Source organism: Triturus cristatus, chromosome 10 (genome assembly GCF_964204655.1).
Source record: "Triturus cristatus chromosome 10, aTriCri1.1, whole genome shotgun sequence".
Classification (NCBI taxonomy): Eukaryota; Metazoa; Chordata; class Amphibia; order Caudata; family Salamandridae; genus Triturus; species Triturus cristatus.
Window position 1 is genome coordinate 1,227,642,520 of NC_140593.1, and position 15,884 is coordinate 1,227,658,403.

Here is a 15,884-nt window from a genome sequence, read left to right on the forward strand (position 1 = left end):
TCTCAAAGGGACAGAGCTGAAGACGGCAGGCAGGGCTGGACCACCCACCGTGCCACACACAGCGGATGATGCCCTCTCCTCCTGCCCACCTGAAGCATCTCAAAGGGACAGTGCTGAAGACGGCAGGCAGGGCTGGACCACCCACCGTGCCACACACAGCGGGATGATGCCCTCTCCTCCTGCCCACCTGAAGCATCTCAAAAGGGCAGTGCTGAAGATGGCAGGAAGGGCTGGAACACCCACCGTGCCACACACAGAGGATGGTGCCCTCTCCTCCTGTCCACCCGAAGCATCTGAAGATGGTAGTGCTGAAGAGGACAGGCAGGGCTGGAACACCCACTGTGCCACACACAATGGATGGTGCCCTCTCCTCCTGTCCACCGAAGCATCTGAAGATGGTAGTGCTGAAGAGGACAGGCAGGGTTCACGCCCCTCCCCCCACCGAGCAGTGGCACACCTGTGTGCACGCGACTGTGTACTTCCCTGGCACATGTGATGGGTGAGAGGTCTCCTCACAGGTGGAGGGAGGTCATTCCGACACATGGAGCTGATGAACCTTAGGGCCTCGAGGCCCTCACGGGTTATTTACCGCGCTTTATAAATCCTGATGGATTGACTGATCTTCGAGAAGTTTCTTCCGTGTAAGGAGCAGGACAGCAGAGCGGCGCTTGCACCTTACACCCCCATGGGTAGGTACCAAGATAGTGAACTATGAATCCGACCAGGAGAGGGGAGAGCTTGGGGAGGAGAGAACGGGTATGTGTCCCTCTTGCACCAGCAGTCCCTCCAGCACTTCCCCTGCTCTTTGCCCTCATCTGCTATGACCGTCCTGGGGGTTTCTGTGAGCGCGGGTCTCCTTCTTAGATCTCCCTCTTCCCATAAAAGACAGAGAGGCGTTCAGAGCCGCCCGGTTCCCTCTCAGAGCCCTGCACAAAGGCACACCGTAACCCCTACCACCTACCCCTTCCCCCCCGAAGCTCTAGCTAGCTTGAAGCCAGAGACCACTGAGCTCTGAACCTCCCCTCCTCGAGTCTGCAGCTGTGAAGACATCTACGACACTGCCCCAGGCCTTCTCCGGAAGTGGCCAAGACTCAGGAACTCTCCTCTCCAGGGAACCCTGGAACTCGCCTCTCCAGGGATCCCTGGAACTCTCCTCTCCAGGGATCCCTGGAACTCGCCTCTCCAGGGATCCCTGGAACTCTCCTCTCCAGGGATCCATAGAACTCACCTCTCCAGGGATCACTGGAACTCACCTCTCCAGGGATCCCTGGAACTCACCTCTCCAGGGATCACTGGAACTCACCTCTCCAGGGATCCCTGGAACTCGCCTCTCCAGGGATCACTGGAACTCACCTCTCCAGGGATCCCTGGAACTCGCCTCTCCAGGGATCACTGGAACTCACCTCTCCAGGGATCCCTGGAACTCGCCTCTCCAGGGATCCCTGGAACTCACATCTCCAGGGATCCCTGGAACTCTCCTCTCCAGGGATCCCTGGAACTCTCCTCTCCAGGGATCACTGGAACTCTCCTCTCCAGGGATCTCTGTAACAGTCCTTTCCAGTGATCACTGGAACTCTCCTTTGCAGGGATCACTGGAACTCACCTCTCCAGGGATCACTGGAACTCTCCTCTCCAGGGATCACTGGAACTCTCCTCTCCAGGGATCTCTGTAACACTCCTTTCCAGTGATCACTGGAACTCTCCACTCCATGGATCACTGGAACTCGCTTCTCCAGGGATCACTGGAACTCTCCTCTCCTCTCCAGGGATCACTGGAACTCTCCTCCCCAGGGATCACTGGAATTCTCCTCTCCAGGGATCACTGGAACTCGCCTCTCCAGGGATCACTGGAACTCTCCACTCCATGGATCACTGGAACTTGCTTCTCCAGGGATCACTGGAACTCTCCTCTCCTCTCCAGGGATCACTGGAACTCTCCTCTCCTCTCCAGGGATCACTGGAACTCTCCTCTCCAGGGATCACTGGAACTCGCCTCTCCAGGGATCCTTGGAACTCACCTTTCCAGGGATCCCTGGAACTCGCCTCTCCAGGGATCCCTGGAACTATTCTCTCCTCTCCAGGGATCACTGGAACTCACCTCTCCAGGGATCACTGGAACTATTCTCTCCTCTCCATGGATCACTGGAACTCTCCTCTCCAGGGATCTCTGGATCTCTCCTTTCCAGTAATCACTGGAACTCAGCTCTCTAGGGATCAGGACAAAATGACCCTAGGAGAGATTCAAACATGGAATGGAAAACCTGTCTCCACCCTGAAACGTCATGGGTCTGATCGTATCCTGTTCCAGAGCCCCAGCGAGTGTCAGGCAGCGGGCACACCCCTGGCCAGTTCAGTACCAAGGTTTGATGAAGCTGATACACGCATGTACACAGACCTGTGCTTCGCTCACACAGACACGGGTGCAAGGCTTCAGGGCGCAGTGGGCTTCTCTACTAATGTCTTTTATCTGCACATACCTTACAACTAACCTTCAACTGTGTGTATAACCTATCCATAACATCCCAGTGTAATGTAGTGGGACCCTAGGCCCCCATGCATGAATAACCATTACACACACATTGGAATATAGTAGGTAGAACTAGCCGTGGGCAGGTGTGCGAGGGCCCTTTTATTGCCAGGGTCACATGTTCTGTGACACCTGTGTTGGATGGGTGTGGGGTGGGGTGTAAGCCAGCCCTCCGGGAGTGGCTGGCACAGCAAACACTAGACCAGTGATCAGCAGGTCACTACACCCAGGACCGGTTTCACCCTAGTTGTGGGCTCATCAGGCAGGTACAGCCTGGTTCCAGTGACACAGTGAGCATGGGACCCGCGTTTGCGCATACCCACACCACTTGGGCTGGTGCATGAAACACACAAAGGTGATGGGAGGCTGCTCTAACCACGGGCAGCAGCGCACGCAGTCCCAGGCTCACTGTGCCGTTGGAATCAAACTAAAACTGGCTGATGAGCCATAACTAGGGTGGTACTGGTCCTGGGCTGCTTGTGATCGGGATCAGGGAGGACATGGCCTGGCAGTTCGGGCTGGGCTGTTCCCACTGGAGCAGGGATTGAGACTGATTTGCATATGACTGGGTCCAAAGTGACGCTGTATGGTGATCAAAATAACATGGACTGTGATGTGACCAAAGTAATTACCAATGGCAGAGATTAATTCAAGCATTCAATCCATTGATTTTTGTATACTTTAGTGTGTTGCCCTAAGTGGGGCGGGCATGCCCTGATGTGGGTCCCGTGCACACTGTGTCACTGGAACCAAGCTGTGCCCTGCTGATGAGCCTATAACTAGGGTGAAACCAGTCCTGGATTGCTTGTGTTCTGGTTCAAGGAGGATCTGGCCTAGCAGTTCGGGCTGGACTGTTCCCATTGGAGCAGGGTCAAGACTGATTTGAATATGGCTGGATCCAAACTGAGGAGGCGTGGTGGGCAATAAACCATGGATTGGGATGCGGCTTCTAGTAATTGGCAATGGCCGAGATTGATTCAAGCATTCCATCCATCACTTTGTTGTTTATTAAATTTGGCAATTTCTACCATAAAGAACTACAAAAGCCACTAAAACACTGCAATTATAATGCCATAAAATTGCACATCAAATGGCAAAATTACCACAGCAACGCTATAGCCCAGTACCAAATCAATAACGCAAAACTACCACACTACACAAACATAACTACAAAACAGCAATTATAATACTTTAAGATTACAACTCTAGCTGTAACGTTACTAGAGCAACACTATAATATCAACAGCACCACACCAGGGACACAAAACTACACTTCAACAAAACATAACAAACTGCAACCAGCAATTATAATACAGTAACATTACAACTCTAGCTGCAACAGTACACAAGCAACGCTATAATATCAACAGCACCACACCAGGGACACAAAACGACACTTCAACAAAACAGAACTACAACACAGCAATTATAATGCCATAAAATTGCACATCAAATGGCAAAATTACCACAGCAACGCTATAGCCCAGTACCAAATCAATAACGCAAAACTACCACACTACACAAACATAACTACAAAACAGCAATTATAATACTGTAACATTACAACTCTAGCTGCAACAGTACCAGAGCAACAATATAATGTCAACAGCACCACACCAGGAACACAAAACTATACTTCACCAAAGCATAGCTACAACACAGCAATTGTAAAACTGTAACGTTACAACTCTAACTGCAACAGTACCAGTGTAACACTATAATGTCAAGAGTACCACACCAAGGACACAAAACTACATTTCAACAAAACATAACTACAACACAGCAATTATAATACTGTAACATTACAACTCTAGCTGTAACATTACCAGAGCAACACTATAATATCAACAGTACCACACCAAGAACAGAAAACGACAATTCAACAAAAGATAACTAACTGCAACCAGCAACATTACAACTATAGAAGCAACAGTTCCAGAGCAACACTATAATATCAACAGTACCACACCAGGGACACAAAACTACACTTCAACAAAACATAACTGCAACACAGCAATTATATAACTGTAACATTACAACTTTAGCTGCAACAATACCAGAAAAATACTATAATATCAACAGTACCACACCAGTACACAAAACATAACTGCAACCAGCATTTCTAATACTGTAACATTACAACTCTAGCTGCAACATTACCAGAGCAACACTATAATGTCAAGAGTACCACACCAGGGGCACAAAACTGCACTTCAACAAAACATACCTACAACACAGCAATTATGATACTGTAACATTACATCTCTAGCTGCAACAGTGCCAGGGCAACACTATAATTTCACGAGTACCACACCAAGAACACAAAACTACACCTCAACAAAACATAACTGGGACCAGCAATTATCAAATCAAATCAGGAATATTTATTTAGCGCACAGATCACCCGGAAGTCTCATGGCGCTTGCGGAATACTCAGGAGTTGGTTTGAACAAGAGTCATGATATTATGGTATGATATAATTAGAATTATGATACTTTAACATTACAACTCTAGCTGCAACAGTACCAGAGCAACACTATAATATCAACAGCACCACACCAGGGACACAAAACTATACTTCACCAAAACATGACTGCGACCAGCAATTATAATACTGTAACATTACATCCAAGACTGCAACACTACCAGAGCAAACCAATAATACCAACAGTGCTACATATACAACACCAAAGGATACTACAACCAAACATGCCTACATCACTGTAGGCACTGTAATACTGCGATATTACAACTCAAGCTGCTGCTGTACACGTTAGCCATAAAACTACCACACACACTACTACAACACTGGCAAAGTTCAAAAGGGGCACAGCCACATTTTAAGACCAATGGTACAACAACAAAAATGCAACAAAACAAAACAGCTGTGCTACCACCATTACCACACTGCCACAATTTGAATCATACCACTACAACACTGAAACTATAATACTATCTACACCTCTAAAACATGTCTGCAACACTACCATAACACTGCCACCACTGCAATAATACTACTACACCAATGCAACTACATCGCCACCACCACACCAAAAATATAACTACATCACTGCCTATCACCATTTGAATAATGTCGCTACAACAATACAAGTACAATACTACTACCAATACAGCCTTGTGACTACAAAACTGGAACAAAACCACTACACAACCATCAATAAAACACTACCAATGCAACAACAGCAACATGTGCGCCCTGACTGCCACAATGCCTTTGGATCGAATTCACAACTGCATCTTGTTGTCTGAAAACTAGTACTCCAGTAACACTACAAACTGCTACGCGCCACCTACAACCAGAGACCTCCACCTCAGCCTCGCTGTGTAGGGATCTTCACCAAGGTGCCAGAGCTTTCCACGCCCGGAAATATACTGTTTGGCAGTAAATATGGGAAGGGGCAGTGGCTTGAACATATTAATGCTTATTACCAAATGGGGAGGGGTGGGGCAATTTAAGAAGGAGTTTAGAGAGGGAGAGGCTAATGCAAACCCACACCAAAGAGCAAGGCCATTGCAAGGCATAAAGTACACTTCAAAAGTTAGCACAGCTCTAAACAATGGCCAAACCCGTCTCAAATATATTCCAGACCTGCCCAGGAGTTAGTAAAGCTACATGCCTGGCTTTTATTTCACAGCTACTGCAACACAGGCACTTATAAAAACCACTGAAGGCAGGTACAAAAAATGGCGCGTCATATGAACTATTATATTACCATTTCATTATTTTAACATTCAATAATAAATATCATTTAAAAAAAAAAATTCATTAAACATTCAAACTTAAATTAAAATATTGAAAATAGTTTAAATGAATTCAAACACAATTCAACTAATCAAAATTATATTGCATAATAAATAAAAATATAAATGTAGTGGAGGCAATTCAAAAATGTATATTAAAAAAATATATATATAAGTGATTAATACCTTAAAATATTTAAATTAATATAAATGTAATTTGATGAGTTAAAGGGTGTTATATTTTATGTTACTGGGTCTCAGTTAATAATAATTATGTACTTAAATGTACATTTATATAATAGATCTCATCCAGCACAGACATCGACTTCAGCCACGCCACAGAGCTTCACTGGACGGACCACAGCTGCGTCTACTTCACCGTCAAGAGAACGCCGACCCACCATCACCAACAACAGGCCGCCCGCAGAAGCTGGAACAAGATCACAGCAGACCAGCTCGCCACCTCCCTGAGCCAGCACCCTCCTGCCAGCTCAGCGAACCCCAGCCAGGCCGCCGACAACCTCACGAAGTGGATCAGCAACTGCGCGGACGAACTCGCCCCACTGAGGACCGCGCCCAGCAGACCCGGCAGCAAGAAGGCCCCATGGTTCACCGACGAACTCAAGAGCTCCAAGAAGAACTGCCGAGCCCTCGAGAAAGTCTGGAAAAGGTAACCGACACCGGACAACAGGACCTCCTTCAAGCTTGCTACCCGGAAGCACCACCAGCTGATCCGCGCCGCCAAGAAAACAGCATTCAAGGACCGGTTGGACAACAACGCACACAACTGCAAGGAACTCTTCAACATCGTGAAAGAGCTTTCCAACCCCAGCGCAGGAAACAACGACATCACCCCATCGCAAGACCTCTGCAACTCCCTCGCCTCATACTTCCACAACAAGATCACAGACATACACAGCAGCTTCGACAACCAACCAACGCACAGCATGACCGAACAACCACCCCCCACCACCACCCTCCACGCCTGGACCCCGATCAGTACCGAAGACACCATCCGCACGATGAACTCCATCCACTCCGGATCACCGACTGACCCCTGCCCTCACCACGTCTTCAACAAGGCCGACGCTGTCATCGCACCCCACCTGCGAGACATCATCAACACATCCTTCAACACCGCCACCTTCCCGGAGAGCTGGAAGCACGCCGAACTCAGCGCCCTACTCAAGAAACCAACAGCGGACCCCACCGACCTCAAGAATTACCGCCCCATCTCGCTTCTCCCGTTTCCAGCCAAAGTCATCGAGAAGACCGTCAACAAGCAGATGGCCGCCTTCCTCGAGACAAACGGATCCCTCGACCCCTCTCAGTCCGGCTTCCGAGCCAATCACAGCACCGAGACCGCCCTCATCGCCGCCACCGATGACATCCGAGCCCTGATGGACAATGGAGAAACAGCGGCCCTCATCCTCCTAGACCTCTCCGCGGCTTTCGACACGGTCTGCCACCGCACCCTAGTACGGCGCCTCAGCAACGTCGGAATCCAGGACAAGGCGCTAGAATGGATCATCTCCTTCCTCGGCGGTAGAACACAGAGAGTCCGCCTACCACCATACAAGTCAGAGGCCTCCGAAGTCATCTGCGGCGTCCCCCAAGGATCTTCTCTGAGCCCCACCCTCTTCAACGTCTACATGAGCCCCCTCACGGCCATCGTACGCAAACACAACCTCAGCATAATCTCCTACGCCGACGACACCCAGCTGATCCTCTCCCTGACCAACGACCCCGCCGCCGCCAAAGCCAACCTACAAGAAGGGATGAAAGAGGTAGCCGAGTGGATGACGACCAGCCGCCTGAAGCTGAACTCAGACAAGACGGAGGTCCTCATCCTGGGCTCCTCACCCTCCGCCTGGGACGACTCCTGGTGGCCTCCCGCCCTGGGCACCGCACCCAAACCGACAGACCATGCACGCAACCTGGGCTTCATCCTGGACTCCTCCCTCTCCATGACCAGGCAAGCCAACGCCGTCTCCTCGTCATGCTTCAACATCCTACGCATGCTACGGAAGATCTTCTGGTGGATCCCCACAGAGACCAGGAAGACCGTCACCCAGGCCCTCGTCACCAGCCGACTGGACTACGGCAACGCCCTCTACGCCGGCACCACCGCCAAGCTCCAGAAGAGACTCCAGCGGATCCAAAACGCCTCAGCCAGACTCATCCTCGACATCCCACGAACCAGCCACATCTCCGGACATCTGAGAGACCTCCACTGGCTCCCCGTCAGCAAGAGAGTCACCTTCCGCCTCCTCACCCACGCACACAAAGCCCTACACGACCAAGGCCCGAGCTACCTCAACAGCCGAGTCAACTTCTACGCTCCCAAACGCCACCTCCGATCTGCCAGCCACGCCCTCGCCGCCGTCCCCCGCATCCGAAGAGCGAATACAGGAGGAAGGTCCTTCTCCTACCTGGCCGCCAAGACCTGGAACTCCCTCCCGACCGACCTGCGCCTGACCCAAGACCACCTCTCCTTCAGGAAGAAGCTGAAGACCTGGCTGTTCGAGCAGTAGCGGCACCCCCCCCCCCAGCGCCTTGAGACCCTACGGGTATGTAGCGCGCTCTAGAAATGTCTTTGATTGATAGATAAATATATTTGAAGGTTGGTTTGGAAGGATAATGAACTTTAATAATGTTCCCGCGGGGGTGGGGGGGGGGGGGGGTATCTCCACGGCGTAGAGCTCTCTGCCGACTTGTGCAAAGTTAATACAAGTCATATTACAGTCGTGTACCCTGTTACAGGAGACTCACCCCCTCATTTCAGGAGGACGTGAGGACATGCAAGTGCACCTAGAACAGTCCTAGGTGTGAAGGTGTACTCGGTAGTTTCGCAGTAAATACGGACGTTAGTACATACACAGGTGTATATATGCCTGTGTGGCGTGTGTCCTCCTCTGGCACGCGCCCTCACAGCAGGACTAACAAAGGCCCTATTTGTCAATGAGTGTCTTTTTTGGGGGGCAAGTTTGGACAAGCGAAGGGTTTCACCTAACATGGCAGCAGTTTTTTCGATACAGCTGAGTTTGGCTAGTAAGTAGGGGGAAAGGGGGGGCAGGTCCTGGGGGCCCGGTAGGGGCCCTTGAATGGCACTGGCAGGTTCTTCTGAAACGGTGGTGAGCGTGTGTGGGCGATAGAGGCCGCCGATTCCCGCAAAAGTCTGAGAGGGTGGGTTGGAGGGGGGGGGGGAGGGGTATCACCCCAACACCCCCAGGCCGTCCCACAGGTCCGGGGACCGACTGCTGTTTCCAGCCTGTGCTCTCAGTGCCCCCGCCTGTAAATGCTCCCCTCCGCTTGGCACGTGCAGGCTAAGATCCTCTCCCCCCCCTTTGCCCCAACCAGTGCCCCTCGCATCCCACGCCTGCCTATGCCCCCACAGGGACCAAGGGGCTGCGGAACCCATGTGTGTGGGGGCATCCGAGGGCGAAGATCCTTGCTCCTGCCCCTCACACTCAACAGGGAGCATCATTCTGCCCTCTCAGGGCAGGGGTGTTTACATGCCTGTGCCCCCGCCCTCCCAGCGCGCCCTACCACTCACCGTGTGCATCTGGCGCCAGGCATGGGGGCTCAGCCCTGGCAGAGGGGTTCGGCAGTCCTGCAGGGCTGGGGTCCTGTCCAGCCCGGTCGGGCCGGGGGTCGGCTGTGCTGCCTGCTCCTGGGGGGCTCAGACCCCGCACCCCGCCCGTGCAGCCTGCCGATGGTACACAGCCCCACCGGGACAGGATGAGGTCGTTTCCTGGCCACGTGCTGTCTGTGTACAAGCAGAGCCCCCGCCCCTCCCCCACGCACGAGGGGTGGGGGCAGGAAACGAGAGTTGACCCTGGCCGAGATCCGCGGAGGAAGAGAGGAGGGTGGACATCGAGGAGGGAAGGGCTGGAGTTAAAGTGGAGAGGGAGGGGACGCGGCGAGGCAGAGGAGGAGGCGAGGAGGAGGGAAGAGAGGGAGGAGAGGAGAGGAGGTACAAGGATGGAGAGGCAGAAGAGGAGGATGAAGTGGAGCACGTGGGCGGCAGGAGGAGGAGGACACGACTGTGAGGAGAGGACCTGGGGAGGGCGGGTAGATAGAGAGGTTGGTGAGCATCGGGGTGTCAGTGAGGGAGAGCTAGAAGTGCTGTGTGTAGCGAAAGGTGGACAGGATGGGGGAGGAGGGAGGGTACGGAGGGGAGATGGTACTGAGGGGAGAGGGCTCAGGGTAGAGGCTGGAGGGTGTGAGGAGGGAGAGTTAGATGGGCAAACTGGAGATGAGGAGCCTAAGGGCGGTGTGCGAGGGGGGGCTGGGGGGCAGTGAGGGACAGCGGGTTTGGGGGGGCGAGTGATACAGGAGGAGGTGAAGAGTGATGGAGGTGAAGAGGGATGGAGGAGGTGAAGAGTGATAGAGGAGGTGAAGAGTGATTGATTGATGGAGGAGGTGAAGAGTGATGGAGGAGGTGAAGCGTGATAGAGGAGGTAAAGTGTGATGGAGGAGGTGAAGAGTGATGGAGGAGGTGAAGAGTGATGGAGGAGGTGAAGAGTGATGGAGGGAAAGAGTGATGGAGGGGGTGAAGAGTGATGGAGGTGAAGAGTGATGGAGGTGAAGAGTGATGTAGGAGGGAAAGAGTGATGGAGGGGGTGAAGAGTGATGGAGGTGAAGAGTGATGGATGTGAAGATTGATGGAGGAGGGAAAGAGTGATGGAGGAGGTGAAGAGTGACGGAGGAGGGAAAGAGTGATGGAGGGGGTGAAGAGTAATGGAGGTGAAGAGTGATGGAGGTGAAGAGTGATGGAGGTTAAGAGTGATGGAGGAGGTGAAGAGGGATGGAGGTGAAGAGTGATGAGGAGGTGAAGAGTGATGGCTGTGAAGAGTGAAGGAAGAGGTGAAGAGTGATAGAGGAGGAGAAGTGTGATGGAGAAGGTGAAGAGTGATGAGGAGGTGAAGAGTGATAATGGAGGTGAAGAGTGATAATGGAGGTGAAGTGTGATGCTGGAGGTGAAGAGTGATGGAGGAGGTGAAGAGTGAGAGGAGGTGAAGTGTGATGGAGAAGGTGAAGAGTGATGCTGGAGGTGAAGAGTCATACAAGAGGTGAAGTGTGATGGAGGAGGTGAAGAGTGATGGAGGAGTTGAAGAGTGATAGAGGAGGTAAAGTGTGATGGAGGAGGTGAAGAGTGATGGAGGTGAAGAGTGATGGAGGATGTGAAGAGTGATAGAGGGGGTGAAGTGTGATGGAGGAGGTGAAGAGTGATGGAGGTGAAGAGTGATGGAGGAGGTGAAGAGTGATAGAGGAGGTGACGTGTGATGGAGGAGGTGAAGAGTGATGGAGGTGAAGAGTGATAGAGGAGGTGAAGAGTGATAGAGGAGGTGAAGAGTGATGGAGGAGGTGAAGAGTGATGGAGGTGAAGAGTGATAGAGGAGGTGAATAGTGATAGAGGAGGTGAAGTGTGATGGAGGAGGTGAAGAGTGATGGAGGTGAAAAGTGATGGAGGAGGTGAAGAGTGATAGAGGAGGTGAAGTGTGATGGAGGAGGTGAAGAGTGATGGAGGAGGTGAAGAGTGATTGATTGATGAAGGAGGTGAAGAGTGATGGAGGAGGTGAAAAGTGATGGAGGAGGTGAAGAGTGATAGAGGAGTTGAAGTGTGATGGAGGAGGTGAAGAGTGATTGATTGATGAAGGAGATGAAGAGTGATAATGGAGGTGAAGAGTGATGAAGCATGTAAAGAGTGATGGAGCATGTGAAGAGTGATGGAGGAGGTGAAGTGTGATGGAGGAGGTGAAGTGTGATTGAGGAGGTGAAGAGTGATAGAGGAGGTGAAGTGTGATTGAGGGGGTGAAGAGTGATGCTGGAGGTGAAGAGTGATGGAGGAGGTGAAGAGTGATAGAGGAGGTGACGTGTGATGGAGGAGGTGAAGAGTGATGGAGGTGGTGAAGAGTAATGGAGGAGGTGAAGAGTGATAGAGGAGGTGACGTGTGATGGAGGAGGTGAAGAGTGATGAAGGAGGTGAAGAGTGATGGAGAAGGTGAAGAGTGATGAGGAGGTGAAGAGTGATGAGGAGGTGAAGAGTGATGGAAGAGGTGAAGAGTGATGGAGGAGGTGAAGAGTGATGGAGGAGGTGAAGAGTGATGAGGAGGTGAAGAGTGATGAGGAGGTGAAGAGTGCTAAGGGAGGTGAAGAGTGATGGAGGAGGTGAAGAGTGATAATGGAGGTGAAGAGTGATAATGGAGGTGAAGAGTGATGCTGGAGGTGAAGAGTGATGGAGGAGGTGAAGAGTGAGAGGAGGTGAAGTGTGCTGGAGAAGGTGAAGAGTGATGCTGGAGGTGAAGAGTCATAGAAGAGGTGAAGTGTGATGGAGGAGGTGAAGAGTGATGGAGGAGGTGAAGAGTGATAGAGGAGGTAAAGTGTGATGGAGGAGGTGAAGAGTGATGGAGGTGAAGAGTGATGGAGGAGGTGAAGAGTGATAGAGGAGGTGACGTGTGATGGAGGAGGTGAAGAGTGATGGAGGAGAAGAGTGATGGAGGAGGTGAAGAGTGATAGAGGAGGTGAAGAGTGATAGAGGATGTGAATAGTGATAGAGGAGGTGAAGAGTGATGGAGGAGGTGAAGAGTGATGAGGAGGTGAAGAGTGATGAGGAGGTGAAGAGTGATAGAGGAGGTGAAGAGTGATAGAGGAGGGGAAGAGTGATGAGGAGGTGAAGAGTGATAGAGGAGGTGAAGAGTGATGAGGAGGTGAAGAGTGATGGCTGTGAAGAGTGATGGAGGAGGTGAAGAGTGATAGAGGAGGTGAAGTGTGATGGAGAAGGTGAAGAGTGATGAGGAGGTGAAGAGTGATGAGGAGGTGAAGAGTGATAAGGTAGGTGAAGAGTGATGAGGAGGTGAAGAGTGATGGCTGTGAAGAGTGATGGAGGAGGTGAAGAGTGATAGAGGAGGTGAAGAGTGATGAGGAGGTGAAGAGTGATGGAGGAGGTGAAGAGTGATAGAGGAGGTGAAGAGTGATAGAGGAGGTGAAGAGTGATGGAGGAGAAGAGTGATGGAGGAGGTGAAGAGTGATAGAGGAGGTGAAGAGTGATAGAGGAGGTGAAGAGTGATGGAGGAGGTGAAGAGTGATAGAGGAGGTGAAGAGTGATGAGGAGGTGAAGAGTGATGGAGGTGGTGAAGAGTGATGGAGGAGGTGAAGAGTGATAGAGGAGGTGACGTGTGATGGAGGAGGTGAAGAGTGATGAAGGAGGTGAAGAGTGATGGAGGTGAAGAGTGATGGAGGAGGTGAAGAGTGATGGAGGAGGTGAAGAGTGATAGAGGAGGTGAAGAGTGATGGAGGAGGTGAAGAGTGATGGAGGCTCTACAGGTAATTCAGTAGTTCATAGACTGAAGCCCTTGGAGAAGAAGATAAGTTGGAACCTACCAGTTGGGAGGTGATTGAAGTTCCCTCTTTCCTCACAAGTAAAAGCAGAAACTATAAACAGTATGTTTTAACTGTAACAGAAGGCCCATTTTTTAAGTAGTGTGTTAAGCAGAAGGCTATACATGTGACATAATGGACAACACTGTCAAATCAGAGCCCACAGCTACACATGGTTCTTCCTGTAAACCTATGCACTGGTGCCCTAAACCCTTCAGTATATAAGTTTATCTTCCTTCTTTTACACCCAGAAAGAATGACCAAGACTTATGGCCTTAGGAGCTGCTGTTAGTTCACTGGACAGTACACTTTGTTGCTGATCATCACATTCCTGTACGTAGGAAATTAATCCAAGAGTGAGGTCATAGTTGAAAAATGACTTCTAGGTTGGACACAGACCAGGCCCACGGTCTGAAGGTTGAGCTACATTTTCACAATTTGACCAAGTATCTTAATACGAAAGGCTTAGAGCGTTCAATGTCAGTTTTGGGACTATTTGGTCAATTTTATATAATCAAAACTGTGGGTGTCTACGATATTGTATGGGATGAAACTGATTCAAGTTAAAAATAAATTGTTTGGGTGTGACTGGAATCCTGATGCTGTTAAAATATATAGACGATAGAGATACAGATGACACCCAAAAAATCACTTCCTTATATCTGATATCATTGTGGAATAGATTTGTTACCAGGCAAACCAATTCTGTGTGGAAAACACTACATGTTAACTGTAATGGTACATGCTTTGTTTAAACAATATGTTAACGATAGTCTTTTCAACCATCTATGTCAGCCACTCTTTTTTGTGAAGAAAAACATTGACGTTTCCGTCTCTGTAATGATTAGCGCCAGGGTATTTTGTAGTTGAGATGTTCCTATCTTTTTGTGTATCCCAATTAGACTGAGATATAGACACAGGCTTCTCTCCGCATGGCCCTGTTACAGGACTGTGGCCTTAATAATCCTGGTTTGTGTCTGATTAACATCCTGGACCATTTCTGTTAGTCTGATTGGATAACACATGTTGATAAAAAGTATAATTACACTGTCTCACCAGCATCGTCCCACAAGAAGGTCAGGGATCAACAAGCAGTAGGTGCGGCAGAAGTACAAAGCCCCGACCACAGAAGTACAGGATGCCTTAGTGGGACTACTGCTGTTCAGCAGCAGACCTAGCACCCGCAATCCTTGATTCTCTCTTTAATGTTGATATCCTTTCCTGTTTTACTTGCTCTTCTATACAAGTAAAGCACCAAGAGAAGGTTCCTGAGAGCCCTGCATGATCCCGGTGTCACCCAGGGGGTGGGCTGATAGGAGGACCCTCGCAAGGGCTGTGGTACTGGATGGAGCAGTGAATTTGTTCCCACGAGGTAGTAGCATGTATTGTGTGAAATGATTCACTCACTGAGTTCCCTTTGTGATCCAGAATGAAGTCACACAGAGATAGCATCTGGACTTGAACCACTAAGACTGTGTTTGTGACTCAGAGCATTGAAGCCGAGTATGAGTCTGGGAGTGCTTGAGACAAGCCAGTGTCAAGCCTGCTGCAATCTATCGTAAGAATTACAACTCAGTCCTGATACTAGGACAGCACTGTCAAGAAGAACTCTCCAAATGCATTATTTATGTCATGGTTACTGTCAAATGTTTATCAAAGAACAGCATTGTTTCTACCTGTGTCCTTTCTCCTCTTACACACAGATGTGAGATCTCCTCTGTGTCTTCTACCGGTGTCCTTTCTCCACCTCTTACACTCAGATGTGAGATCTTCTCTGTGTTTTCTACCTGTGTCCCTTCTCCTCTTACAATCAGATGTGAAATCTCCTGTTTGTTTCTGCTTGTGTCCTTTCTCCTCTTACACTCAGATGTGAGATCTACTCTGTCTCTCCTATCGGTGTCCTTTCTCCTCCTCTTACACTCAGATGTGAGATCTACTCTATATCTTCTACCGGTGTCCTTTCTCCTCCTCTTACACTCAGATGTGAGATCTCCTCTGTGTTTTCTACCTGTGTCCCTTCTCCTCTTACAATCAGATGTGAAATCTCCTGTTTGTTTCTGCTTGTGTCCTTTCTCCTCTTACACTCAGATGTGAGATCTACTCTGTCTCTCCTACCGGTGTCCTTTCTCCTCCTCTTACACTCAGATGTGAGATCTACTCTGTGTCTCCTACCGGTGTCCTTTCTACACCTCTTACACTCAGATGTGAGATC

General features: G+C 50.1%; 1 protein-coding gene across 1 annotated transcript in view; it reads right to left on the reverse strand.

The window, feature by feature from the left end:
• DUSP9 (dual specificity phosphatase 9) overlaps nt 1–9,987 on the reverse strand; it is a 60,472-nt gene extending 50,485 nt beyond the window's left edge. The window contains exon 1 of the mRNA XM_085629809.1: nt 9,846–9,987. The gene's annotated coding sequence lies outside the window, so the exon portion shown is untranslated. The remainder of the gene's footprint in view (nt 1–9,845) is intronic.
• Nucleotides 9,988–15,884: the final 5,897 nt, after the last annotated feature.